The following is a 12,265-nucleotide window of genomic DNA, read 5'->3' as shown; positions in this document are numbered from 1 at the left end:
TTGTTTTTTCAGCGTGACCAGGAGCCACCTAGTGGCCTTATGGGATCGGGGAGAATAGTCTCTTTGGGGAGACCCACTGAACGGGAAAACTCAAACGAAACGCATTTTAAATGAGTGGTGGCTCGCAGGGCCGACGGACTGGGGGTGTAAGGTGGACAGGCTTGGGGGACCCAAGGCAGAGGGGGGCCCATGGGAATTCTACCACCCCCTAGTGGTAGGAGCCCCACACTGCGCTCAGAGGCCATTTGCCACTAGGGCACGACTCGTGTCCAAACATAATGCATTGAGTTCTGAGTTGTCCCCTAACCGCTCGGTGACTCAAGAAGTATGCACTTCATGTCTCTCACTGACGAGCACTCTCACATGTTGACTGTGAGGGTGACTTTAGTGTCAAGTGACTTTCTCATGATAAAATCTTAAATAAAGCTTTTGAACTTTAAAACATTTTAATCAAATGGTAAGAATAATGTAAAAAAATGTAAGACAACATTTAAAAAAAATATCACTCAAAAAATTCTCTCAAAGACATGTGGCTCCTCTCACCCAACATCTCCATCTCCATATCATCATTCCCTGTACATCTTCCTTGGCGGTCGCCCAAGAGAGGTGGAGCTTGGACCCAAGCCAACGTTACCCATCATATCCCAGGACGCCTCACAGAGCACACCTCACACTATATATTAACACCTCGCTTCTCTTTGCTCTGTGAGCCACATATAGAAGAATAATGTGAGGATTGATCAAATAATGATGTTAAACACACCACGCCTCTTCTCCTGTGAAAGCTGGCATCAGGAAGGAATCAGACTGGTGTATTTCCTCCCCTAGTTTCTGAGTTTGAACCATCAGATTCACTTTCATGTTGATCCCGAATTTCTAGAACTGCGTTACTCCGTCTCCTGTAATGTCATTCCCCTTCAATAGTGAATCACGGTCGATGGGAAACATGGGTCTAACAGTGATATTAAAGAATCCTGTTACGATCTTTGGGCAGCGTTTGGACTGGACCCATCTCAATGTCTTGCTGTCCAGTACCAGACCGGTAGGCGAGGGCATCCAGACTCTGGTCATCATCATGACCATCCATAGTTACATCAGGGGTACTTGTTCTTGAAGTGTGTTCTTGTTGGTCCCCGGTGGGTGCAGGAGATTCACTGGACATTAGTGGTGTAGTTTCTGGAAGAGAAGTCAGCAGAGAGTCAGGACATACAGCCAGCCTCCACATGCAGCAACACTCACTGAAGACTGAAGCCCAGTGGAGCAGCTCTGCAGCTGGGTACTCTCAGGTGGAGATCACAACCAGACAGTACCACCACCCCACACAACCAGGGACTCAAACACAAACACCCAACACAAGTAGAGACTCAACCAGACACACAACCACCCCCTAAAACCAGTAACACAACCAACCCACACAACCACACACAAAAAACAAGACACACACAATGAGCAGGATTATAGATAACGGTTGACCAGTAGTGTTCAATTTCACAAGTGAAAAAAGGTCCAAAGGTCATCTTGGTTTAAATTATTTTTATTTTTTGATGGGATTAAGTTGCACTCTAATATAGTCTTATATATTCTCTCGCATCTATTTGTGGCCAAAACATTTCAGTTACAGGGTGAACTGATCGTGATATTTAATAGAATCTGGATTAGTTCATATTGTCATTATTTATATAACTGAAGCTTTAACATAATTAACACAACTCACCTTCAGCAGGCTGTGTTTCACTGGAGGGAGCTGGAGGGATGGATGTCTCTAGACCTGCAGGCTGTGTTTCACTGGAGGGAGCTGGAGGGATGGATGTCTCTAGACCTGCAGGCTGTGTTTCACTGGAGGGAGCTGGAGGGATGGATGTCTCTAGACCTGCAGGCTGTGTTTCACTGGAGGGAGCTGGAGGGATGGATGTCTCTAGACCTGCAGGCTGTGTTTCACTGGAGGGAGCTGGAGGGATGGATGTCTCTAGACCTGCAGGCTGTGTTCAAACATACAGTTCATCCATACTGGTACCACTCCATCAAGTTCTCTGTCATTCTACTGCATATAAGGTAGCACTGTACAAATACACTGTATATCATTTGACTAAGTAATTACTACAATTAATTAGTAACAAGGTGAAACTGTAACATTCAACAATAATAATAACAATAATAATAATAATAATAATAACAATAAAAAAGACGAAATAGCAGTTTATTATTAACTACACAGAGACCACATATAATGGGCTGAACGTACAAGCTCCGTAGAGAGGAGAGGTGTGGATGAGGGATCAGATGTCCCTTCTCCAGCAGCTCCACCTGGACGGTTATAGAGTAGATGAAGTTAGCCTAACATCACAAACAGAACCTGTAGCTGCTGCTGCAGAGCAGCTAGCTAGCCACCACAAGCTCTCTACCGCAGGGTTTCTAAAACATGCTGGTCCGTAGCCAAGCGGTTCTGTACACTAGCGGCTGCGCTGTCTCTGTGCTTGGGGTCTAGTCTATCCTTTATGGTAAATGCATTGAGACAACCAAGCGTGAGCATAGAGAGAGAGTTAGCGACTTTCCAAAAATCCTACATTATGACATTAAAATGACTGTAAAATACATTGCTCTGAGTTCTGACAAATGAGCAAAATTTAAAGTCTAACTATACGCTGAGCCACTATCACGCCTTTTTATTGTATAATTTTAGAGGATTTCAAAATTAGAGTCCCAAAATTAGAGTTATTTCAATGTGCCAACACATTGGCACCTTGAAATAACTTTATGTCTGACACAAACAATATGCTCCTTATGGTCTGACATTTGCAGATGTATTTGACATCAGGATAACTCTGACAGCAATATCATTTGACTTGGTGTGAGTCAGTAGCCCTAGCAAACTACTGGATATTAATAAATGATCGGTTACTCATTTACATTGTGAATCATGTGGAATAAAAACGTACCATTTAACTCCCTGTTCGGTTCCTGTGTTTTCTTTTTCTATAAAATAAAAATGTCAATAAAATATCAACATTGGGTTCATTATGTAATAACTACCACTGCCAACTAGGGTCACAAATATTATTGTGTTCTGTATCAAACCGGTGATAACACTTACCTTCTGATGTCTTCTACAAACCAATGCTATGAAGTGATAAACAACGCTTGTCAGAACAGCAATCACTATCATTCAGCATAACCATGATACATGTTAGTTTAATGTAACATGATACATGTTAGTTTAATGTAACATGATACATGTTAGTTTAATGTAACATTATAATTGTTGGTTTAATGGAACCATGACATATGTTAGTTTAATGTTAGTATGACACATGTTAGAATTGAATGTAACCCTTACCTCCCAGGACTACGATTGATATTATGAAACATGCATCCTATTATTATGAACCGTTCAATATATTCTAATCATGTAGAATCAGTTGAACCAGTTCCTGGTTTCCTCTCTGAATTAGCCTCTCCACAGAAGAACATCTTGACAGACTGAATATGTGTAGGGAGACGGCTGCCATTATCGTGGTCAAACAAGGACAGAAGTCTTTCTACCCTTTGTCCCTGCTCTGTGTTGTCATGACGACTCAGTGAGCTACGTTATAAACGCCACTGAGCTGACGTTATGCTGGCCACATCGCCCCAGCTATGAGAGTAGTGTCTTATATACATGGATAGCTCCATTCTATAATCTAATATCTAGAGGATGTTGTTCAGTAGGTCTGCCACTCTGGTCCCTCTGCTAGGTAGGCTCTGACTCTGACTCTCTGGTACAATTAGATTAAATGTTTTGAATCACAGCGATAACATTTGACTTGGTGTGAGTCAGTAACCCTTGAAAATCACTGGATAATAAAAAATGATCTGTTACTCATTAACACAGTGAAACATGTGGATAAGAACTTACCAGCTGACTCCCACCACTTTTTCGGTGTTTCCTTTTGCAATTAAATAAAAATGTAAATAAAATATCAACATTGGGTTCACTACAAGGTCCTCATCTAATAACTTCACCACTGCCTGCTAGGGTCACAGATATTATTGTGTTCTGTAACAATAATAATAATAATAATAACTATAATAATAAAGACTAAATAGCAGTTTATTATTAATGACACAGAGACCACAAATAATGGGTTGAACGTACAAGCTCCGTAGAGAGGAGAGGTGTGGATGAGGGACCAGATGTCCCTTCTCCAGCAGCTCCATCTGGACGGTTATAGAGTAGATAAAGTTACCCTAACATCACAAACAGAACCTGTAGCTGCTGCTGCAGAGTAGCTAGCTAGCCACCACACATGAAGGCTTTCCTTTCCTCCTCCTCCTGTTTTCTCCATCTTCTAAACTTCACGCCTGAAGCCTGCCTCTCGCTCTCTGCCTTTTTTCACCGTCCAGTAAAGTTCAAATATGTTCAACTTTGGGCGCTGGACCCAGTAGTAGCAGCACTTATCAACAAAATAATATAGATTTAACAAAATGTCCAACAACGTTGAAAAGTACATTTTTACAGTCAGATCAGATCTCTCGGAGCAGATCTCTCGGAGTAGCTCTGAGAGAGTTCTGTACTCTTGGTGTCCAGACGCTGTCCTGGTGTTTGGGGTCTCTGCACTTCAAATGAGTCGGGGGATTTTTAGCATCAAACGGTAACTCATTCCCGCACTTTCAGTGAGCAAAGTAGGCTGCAAGTTTAAACCTCTGAGGACAGCAAAGTGTATTACTTTTTTTTCTTTCTTTATTTGTTAATTTGTTACCTCACGGCAGAACATGGAGAAGGGCGCCTGATGAATTGTATTATTAATAGTATTTTATTTCTTCCTTTGAGGGCTGGGAGGCCCAGGCGACCCTCTATAAGGCCGATGCCTTTAGCCCTGATGGTCTGAAGATTATATAAAGGGATTTTGTGGTGAAAGTGTGAGTCACCAATTACTTGTTTGTCCATTATTCAGTTAAAGAATGTTGGAAGTTCCTACAAATTATTGAAATGATAAAACCAAAGAACACACAAAGTTGCTCCATTGATGTTGTCCTCAACTAGGAGGCGTTGTGAGTTTCCCTCGGAGGTTCTGTCCAACAGACGAAAGACCAGCGCGACCGCGAGGCGTTGGTTTACAATACGGTCGGCCTATCAGAGTCCAGTGTGAACGCTGACCGAACCAAATGAAAATGTAACAAAGCCTCACCTTCACCCTGAATCGGACCGAGTCTACGAACTAAAGGAGTGAAAGCGCCCTTTCTACCCTTTGTCCCTGCTCTGTGTTGTCATGACGACTCAGTGAGCTACGTTATAAACGCCACTGAGCTTACGTTATGCTGGCCACATCGCCCCAGCTATGAGAGTAGTGTCTTATATACATGGATAGCTCCATTCTATAATCTAATATCTAGATGATGTTGTTCAGTAGGTCTGCCACTCTGGTCCCTCTGCTAGGTAGGCTCTGACTCTCTGGTACAATTAGATTAAATGTTTTGAATCACAGCGATATCATTTGACTTGGTGTGAGTCAGTAACCCTTGCAAATCACTGGATATTAATAAATGATCTGTTACTCATTTACAAAGTGAAACATGTGGAATAAGAACTTACCAACAAACGCCATCTCAAGATCCGCTGTATCCTTTTAAATAAAAAAAATATATAAATAAAATATCGACATTGGGTTCATTACAAGGTCATCATCTAATAACTCCACCACTGCCAGCTAGGGTCACACATATTATAGTGTTCTGTATCAAACCAGTAATAACACTTACCTTCAGAAGTCGATGAATAAATCCTATATAGTGATAAACAATACAGTAACATGTCAGGACAGCAGCCAATATCATTCAGCATAATCATAATCAGCATAATCATAATACTTGTTAGTTTAATGTAACCATGATACATGTTAGTTTAATGTGACCATGATACCTGTTAGTTTAATGTAACATGATACATGTTAGTTTAATGTAATGTGATAAATGTTAGGTTAATGTAACCATGATACATGCTAAGATTTGAATGTCACCATGATACATGTTAGTTTAATGTAAAGCTTACCTCCCAGGACTATGATTGATATAATAAAAGGTATGCATCCTATTATTATGAACTGCTCGATATATATTCTATCTAGGTTATCTGTTACTCATTCACAAAGTGAAACATGTGAAAAAAGAACTTACCATTTAACTTCCACTTCTGTTTCGGTGTTAACATTTTCTATCAAATAAAAATGTGAATAAAATATCAACATTGGGTTAATTACATGGTCATCATCTAATAACTCCACCACTGCCAGCTAGGTTCACACATATTATTGTGTTCTGTATCAAACCAGTAATAACACTTACCTCATGAAGTCGATCAATCAATTCTATATAGAGATAAACAATACAGTAACATGTCAGGCAGCAGCCAATATCATTCAGCATAACCATGATACATGTGAGATGAATGTAACCATGATACATGTCAGTTGAATGTAAACATGATACAAGTTAACCCTTACCTCCCAGGAATATGATTGATGTTATGAAACATATGCATCCTATTATTATGAACTGCTCCATATATTCTAATCATGGAGAATCAGTTGAACCAGTTCCTGGTTTCCACTCTGAATTAGCCTCTACACAGAAGAACATCTTGACAGACTGAATACGTGTAGGGAGACGGCTGCCATTATCGTGGTCAAACAAGGACAGAAGTCTTTCTACCCTTTGTCCCTGCTCTGTGTTGTCTTGACGACTCAGTGAGCTACGTTATAAACGCCACTGAGCTGATGTTATGCTGGCCGCATCGTCCAAGCTGTGAGGTAGTGACTTATATGTAAGGGATAATGTATATAACGCCGGTCATTATCGGGAAAATAAGCCCCGACAGCGCGAACAGTACACCGACGCGCAGCGTAGATGTCTTGCTTCGCCCTGAAGGGGCTTATTTTCGACAATGACCGGCGACGTTCTATAAATTATCCCGCTTATTACACGACTACTTGCCAAAACAAAAAAATAACCTCACATGGTGTGTGTTTTTACAAATTATTTGTTACCAGTATTCATAGTGTTGATCAGCAGAGAAAGAGTCTGCCAAAGACGTTGTCGTCGCTTAGAAACCGAGAACGCTGGGGTTGATAAGTTACCGGACTACTTGCGGAGTGATACGACAGACGTGAATGGGAGGCAAATAAATCCACTTTCCTTTGCAGCGGTCATTATATTGTAGCGCCGGGGCTATGTTTGTTGTATTGTTTAAACCACTGCTATTGGTTGCTGATGTTTTCCCATCATCCTTTGCTTTAAAGAGGATTGAGAGTCCAACGGTGGGAAAGACGGCTAGTGATTTTGGTTAGTCAATGTCAGGTTCTTGGTTAAGTCTTGGTGTACTCTTGGAGCGATAAAATAAAGTCACTGAAAGAAATCACGCCTCTGCTATTGACATTCGCCACAATATGCTTAGCAACGGTCATTGTCAAAAAATAATTGACCGCCAGAAGTCGGGAAGGCCCATGCAAGTGAACTGAGCGTTCCACAGCATTGAGAAGAGCTGTGTAATAAACATGGATCGCTCCATTCTCTAATATAATATCTAGATGATGTTGTTCAGTAGGTCTGCCACTCTGGTCCCTCTGCTAGGTAGGCTCTGACTCTCTGGTACAATTAGATGAAATGTTTTGAATCACAGTGATATCATTTGACTTGGTGTGAGTCAGTAACCCTTGCAAATCACTGGATATTAATACATGATCTGTTACTCATTTACAAAGTGAAACATGTGGATCAAGAACTTACCAGTTAACCTCCTGTTCAGGTCCTGTGTTTCCTTTTTCAATAAAATATAAGTGTAAATAAAATATCAACATTGGGTTCATTACAAGGCCATCATCTAATAACTCCAACACTGCCAGCTAGGGTCACACATATTATTATGTTCTGTATCGAACCAGTAATAGCACTTACCTCCAGAAGTTGTCTGTACATCCGTTCTATATAGAGATAAACAATACATTAACATGCCAGGACAGCAGTCACTATCATTCGGCATAATCAAGATAGATGTTCGTTTAATGAAAAAAAACATTAACCATGATAAATGTTAAAAGTATAATGTAACCATATTACATGTTAGTTTAATGTAACACGAATCATGATAAGTTTAAATCTAACCATGAAACATGTTAGACTTTAATGTAACCCATACCTAATGTAACTTGTAACATCAAGCATCACTCATCAACAAAATAATAGACGTAACAAAATGCCCAACATCATTGAGAAAGCTTTGAAGCTTTTTTGTGAGTTTCCCTCTGAGGTTCTGTCCAACAGACGAGCGACCCGCCGACCGCGAGGCGTTGGTTTACAATACGGTCGGCCTATCAGAGTCCAGTGTGAACGCTGACCGAACCAAATGAAAATGAAACAAAGCCTCACCTTCACCCTGAATCGGACCGAGTCTACGAACTAAAGGAGTGGAATGTTTTAGCCTTTGTCCCTGCTCTGTGTTGTCATGACGACTCAGTGAGCTACGTTATAAACGCCACTGAGCTGACGTTATGCTGGCCACATCGCCCCAGCTATGAGAGTACTGTCTTATATACATGGATAGCTCCATTCTATAATCTAATATCTAGATGATGTTGTTCAGTAGGTCTGCCACTCTGGTCCCTCTGCTAGGTAGGCTCTGACTCTCTGGTACAATTAGATGAAATGTTTTGAATCACAGCGATATCATTTGACTTGTTGTGAGTCATTAACCCTTGCAAATCACTTGATTTTAATAAATGATCTGTGACTCATTTACAGAGTGAAAGATGTGGAATAAGAACTTACCAGTTAACTGAGAATCCTGTTCCAGTGTTTTCCTTTTCTAGAAGATAAAGATGTGAATAAAATATCAAAATTGAGTTCATTACAAGGTCATCATCTAATAACTCCACCACTGCCAGCTAGGTTTACGCATATTATTGTGTTCTGTATCAAACCAGAAACAACACTTACCTCCACAAATTCAATACGTAATCCTATTTCGAGATAAACAATACAGTTACATGTCAGGAAAGCAGTCAATATCATTCAGCATAACCCTGATACATGTTAGTTAAATCTAACCACGATACATGTCAGAGTTAAATGTAATATAATAAATGTTGATACATGATACATAATAGAGTTTAATGTAACCCTTACCTCCCAGGACTATGATTGATATATTGAAAAATATGCATCCTATTATTATGAACTGCTCAATATATTCTAAGTTATCTGTTACTCATTTACAAAGTGAAGCATGTGGAATAAGAACTTACTCCGCAACTTCTTCTTCTGTTCAGTTGTTGTTTTTTTCTATAAAATAAAAATGTAAATAAAAAATAAACATTGGGTTCATTCATTCCAAGGTCATCATCTGATAACTCCACCACTGCCAGCTAGGGTCACACATATTATTGTGTTCTGTATCAATCCAGTCACAACACTTACCTTCAGAAGTTGAGAATATAAATCTATTTAGAGATAAACAATACAGTTAGTCAGGACAGCAGTCGATATCATTAGTTAGTTTAATGTACCCATGATACATGTTAAAGTTTAATCTAACATGATACATGTCAAGAGTTTAATATTATCATGATACACGTTAGTTTAATGCAACCATGATACATGTTAGTTTAATGTAACATGATAAATGTTAGTTTAAAGGTCCCATGGCATAAAAATCCCATATCTGAGGTTAATATGAGTTCCCCTAGCCTGCCTATGGTCCCCCAGTGGCTAAAACTTGTGTTTGCTGTAAAACGAGCCCCAGGTTTCCTGCTCGCCTTTGAAAAAATGGAAGCTCAGGCGCGCTGATTTGGAAAGTGGCCCCATATCTCGTCATAAGTGGCCAAGTTACCTCCCCTTTCTCTGCCCTGCCTGCCCAGAGAATTTGGGCCGCCAATGAGGCAATGAGCTACGAACCTGCCAGCGCCACATGTGTATGTGTGTGTGTGTGTGTGTGTGTGTGTGTGTGTGTGTGTGTGTGTGTGTGTGTGTGTGTGTGTGTGTGTGTGTGTGTGTGTGACGTGTGTGTGTGTGTGTGTGTGTGTGTGTGTGTTTGTGTGTGTTAATACACACAATGTAACACAAGTGTTGTACACTTCTTTGTTATTTTGATAACCACTCTGCTGTTGGTGTTATGGCGCATAACACGTCGGTTCTTTGACGTCTCTGGCATTTCTACAATGAGACTGTAGTGGGGGTTATCTCAGCCATGGTTGAGAAGGAATTGGGGGAAAATAACTTTGGCTTTGACTCGCTGAAGTACATGAACTGGGAACACTAATGAACACTAATGTAATGTAGTATGTAGTAACCCTTGCAAATCACTGGATATTACTAAATGATCTGTAACTCATTTACAAACTGAAGCATGTGGAATAAGAACTTACTGTAACACTCCCTCTCCAGTTCCGGTGTTTCCTTTTTCAATAAAAATAAGAAAGTGAATAAAATATGAATATTGGGTTCATTACAAGGTCATCATCAGTGGTGGATTAAGGTGGTCATTGGCCCCTAAACTACTATTTTTGTGAGGCCCCCTTACTGATCACGCAGAACAAACGAAATTGAATGCCATGTGTAAAAGCGTCCTAAGAATATTGAATTGGCCCTCATACACACAATCGGGGAGCACTGGCACACACACACACACACATTGAGACGGCCTTCACTAAACAGGAAAGATACAGAAACAAATGTGAATTTCCCAATGCTGCCGCAACCACATATTTCTGTGGAACGACCGACCGACCGACGACCGAGAACTCCTTAATGAGGCTGGTACAATCAAATTTGTGCAAAATATCACTTTCAACGGACAGATCAGAGACGGGTGATTCAGTCTGTTTTGGCCCATCGTGGATCTCAGTTCGTCTTTAACTAGCGCCAATTTTGAAAAAGAGCGCCCCCTGCTGGCATTGGTCACAGGCAAAGTCATGAATATTCAGAGTGCTATATCGACAAATGGAAACACTTGTGCTTTTTGCTTTTTCAGACGTTTTGCCTCTTTGCCGTCCAGCAGACTTAACGTATTCCTTTACAACCAAACTGACTTTATGAACCTGGTCACATGACATGGGCCACACATCTACCCAATCAACTGCTTCACTTTTTAATGGTTCTTGTTATGGGCCAATAGGAGTCAAGTCTTTTTTTATTATAAGTAAAATTTAAAATAGTGTGTCCAATCCAGGGCCCCTTGCACACCTGGGCCCCTAGGCTCAGCTGAGGCTAGCCTGGGGGTTAATCCGCCTCTGGTCATCATCTAATAACTCCACCACTGCCAGCTAGGTCCACACATGTTATTGTGTTCTGTATCAAACCAGTAACAACACTTACCATCTTAGGTATTTGTTTTTCAAAATCTATAGAGAGAAACAACACATCAACATGTCAGGACAGCAGTCACATCATTCAGCATAACCCTGATACATGTTAGTTTAATGTAACATGATACATGTTAGTTTAATGTAACCATGATACATGTTAGTTTAATGTAACATGATACATGTTAGTTTAATGTAACCAAGATACATGTTAGTTTAATGTTACTATGATACATGTTAGTTGAATGAAACCATGATTCATGTTAGTTTAATGTAATATGATAGATGTTTAATGTAACCCTAACCTCCCAAGACTGTTGATATTATTAAACGTATCCATCCTATCATTATGAACTGCTCAATATATTCTAATCATGTATAATCAGATGAACCAGTTCCTGGTTTCCACTCTGAATTAGCCTCTACACAGAAGAACATCTTGACAGACTGAATACGTGTAGGGAGACGGCTGCCATTATCGTGGCCAAACAAGGACTGAAGTCTTTCTACCCTTTGTCCCTGCTCTGTGTTGTCATGACGACTCAGTGAGCTACGTTATAAACGCCACTGAGCGGACGTTATGCTGGCCACATCGCCCCAGCTATGAGAGTAGTGTCTTATATACATGGATAGCTCCATTCTATAATCTAATATCTAGATGATGTTGTTCAGTAGGTCTGCCACTCTGGTCCCTCTGCTAGGTAGGCTCTGACTCTCTGGTACAATTAGATGAAATGTTTTGAATCACAGCGATATCATTTGACTTGGTGTGAGTCAGTAACCCTTGCAAATCACTGGATATTAATAAATGATCTGTTACTCATTTACAAAGTGAAGCATGTGGAATAAGTACTTACCAACAAACAGTTGCAGTGTTTCCTTTTTCTACAAGATAAAAAGGCAAATAAATTATCAACATTGGGTTAATTACAAGGTCA

General features: G+C 40.3%; 1 protein-coding gene and 1 long non-coding RNA gene across 4 annotated transcripts in view; both read right to left on the bottom strand.

Moving 5' to 3' along the window:
* Positions 1 to 12,265, bottom strand: part of LOC130385951 (tumor necrosis factor receptor superfamily member 23-like) — a 113,993-nt gene that overhangs the window by 48,670 nt on the left and 53,058 nt on the right. The window lies entirely within an intron of this gene.
* On the bottom strand, positions 895 to 2,379 carry LOC130386071 (uncharacterized). The gene is made up of 3 exons (XR_008896084.1): positions 2,243 to 2,379; positions 1,715 to 1,979; positions 895 to 1,176 (listed from the first exon to the last, which is right to left on the bottom strand). It is a non-coding gene; the product is annotated as an uncharacterized LOC130386071 (long non-coding RNA).

The sequence above is a fragment of the Gadus chalcogrammus genome, chromosome 1, assembly GCF_026213295.1.
Source record: "Gadus chalcogrammus isolate NIFS_2021 chromosome 1, NIFS_Gcha_1.0, whole genome shotgun sequence".
NCBI lineage: Eukaryota > Metazoa > Chordata > Actinopteri > Gadiformes > Gadidae > Gadus > Gadus chalcogrammus.
Note: the sequence above shows the minus strand (reverse complement) of the source record. Positions and strands in the feature narration are given on the sequence as shown.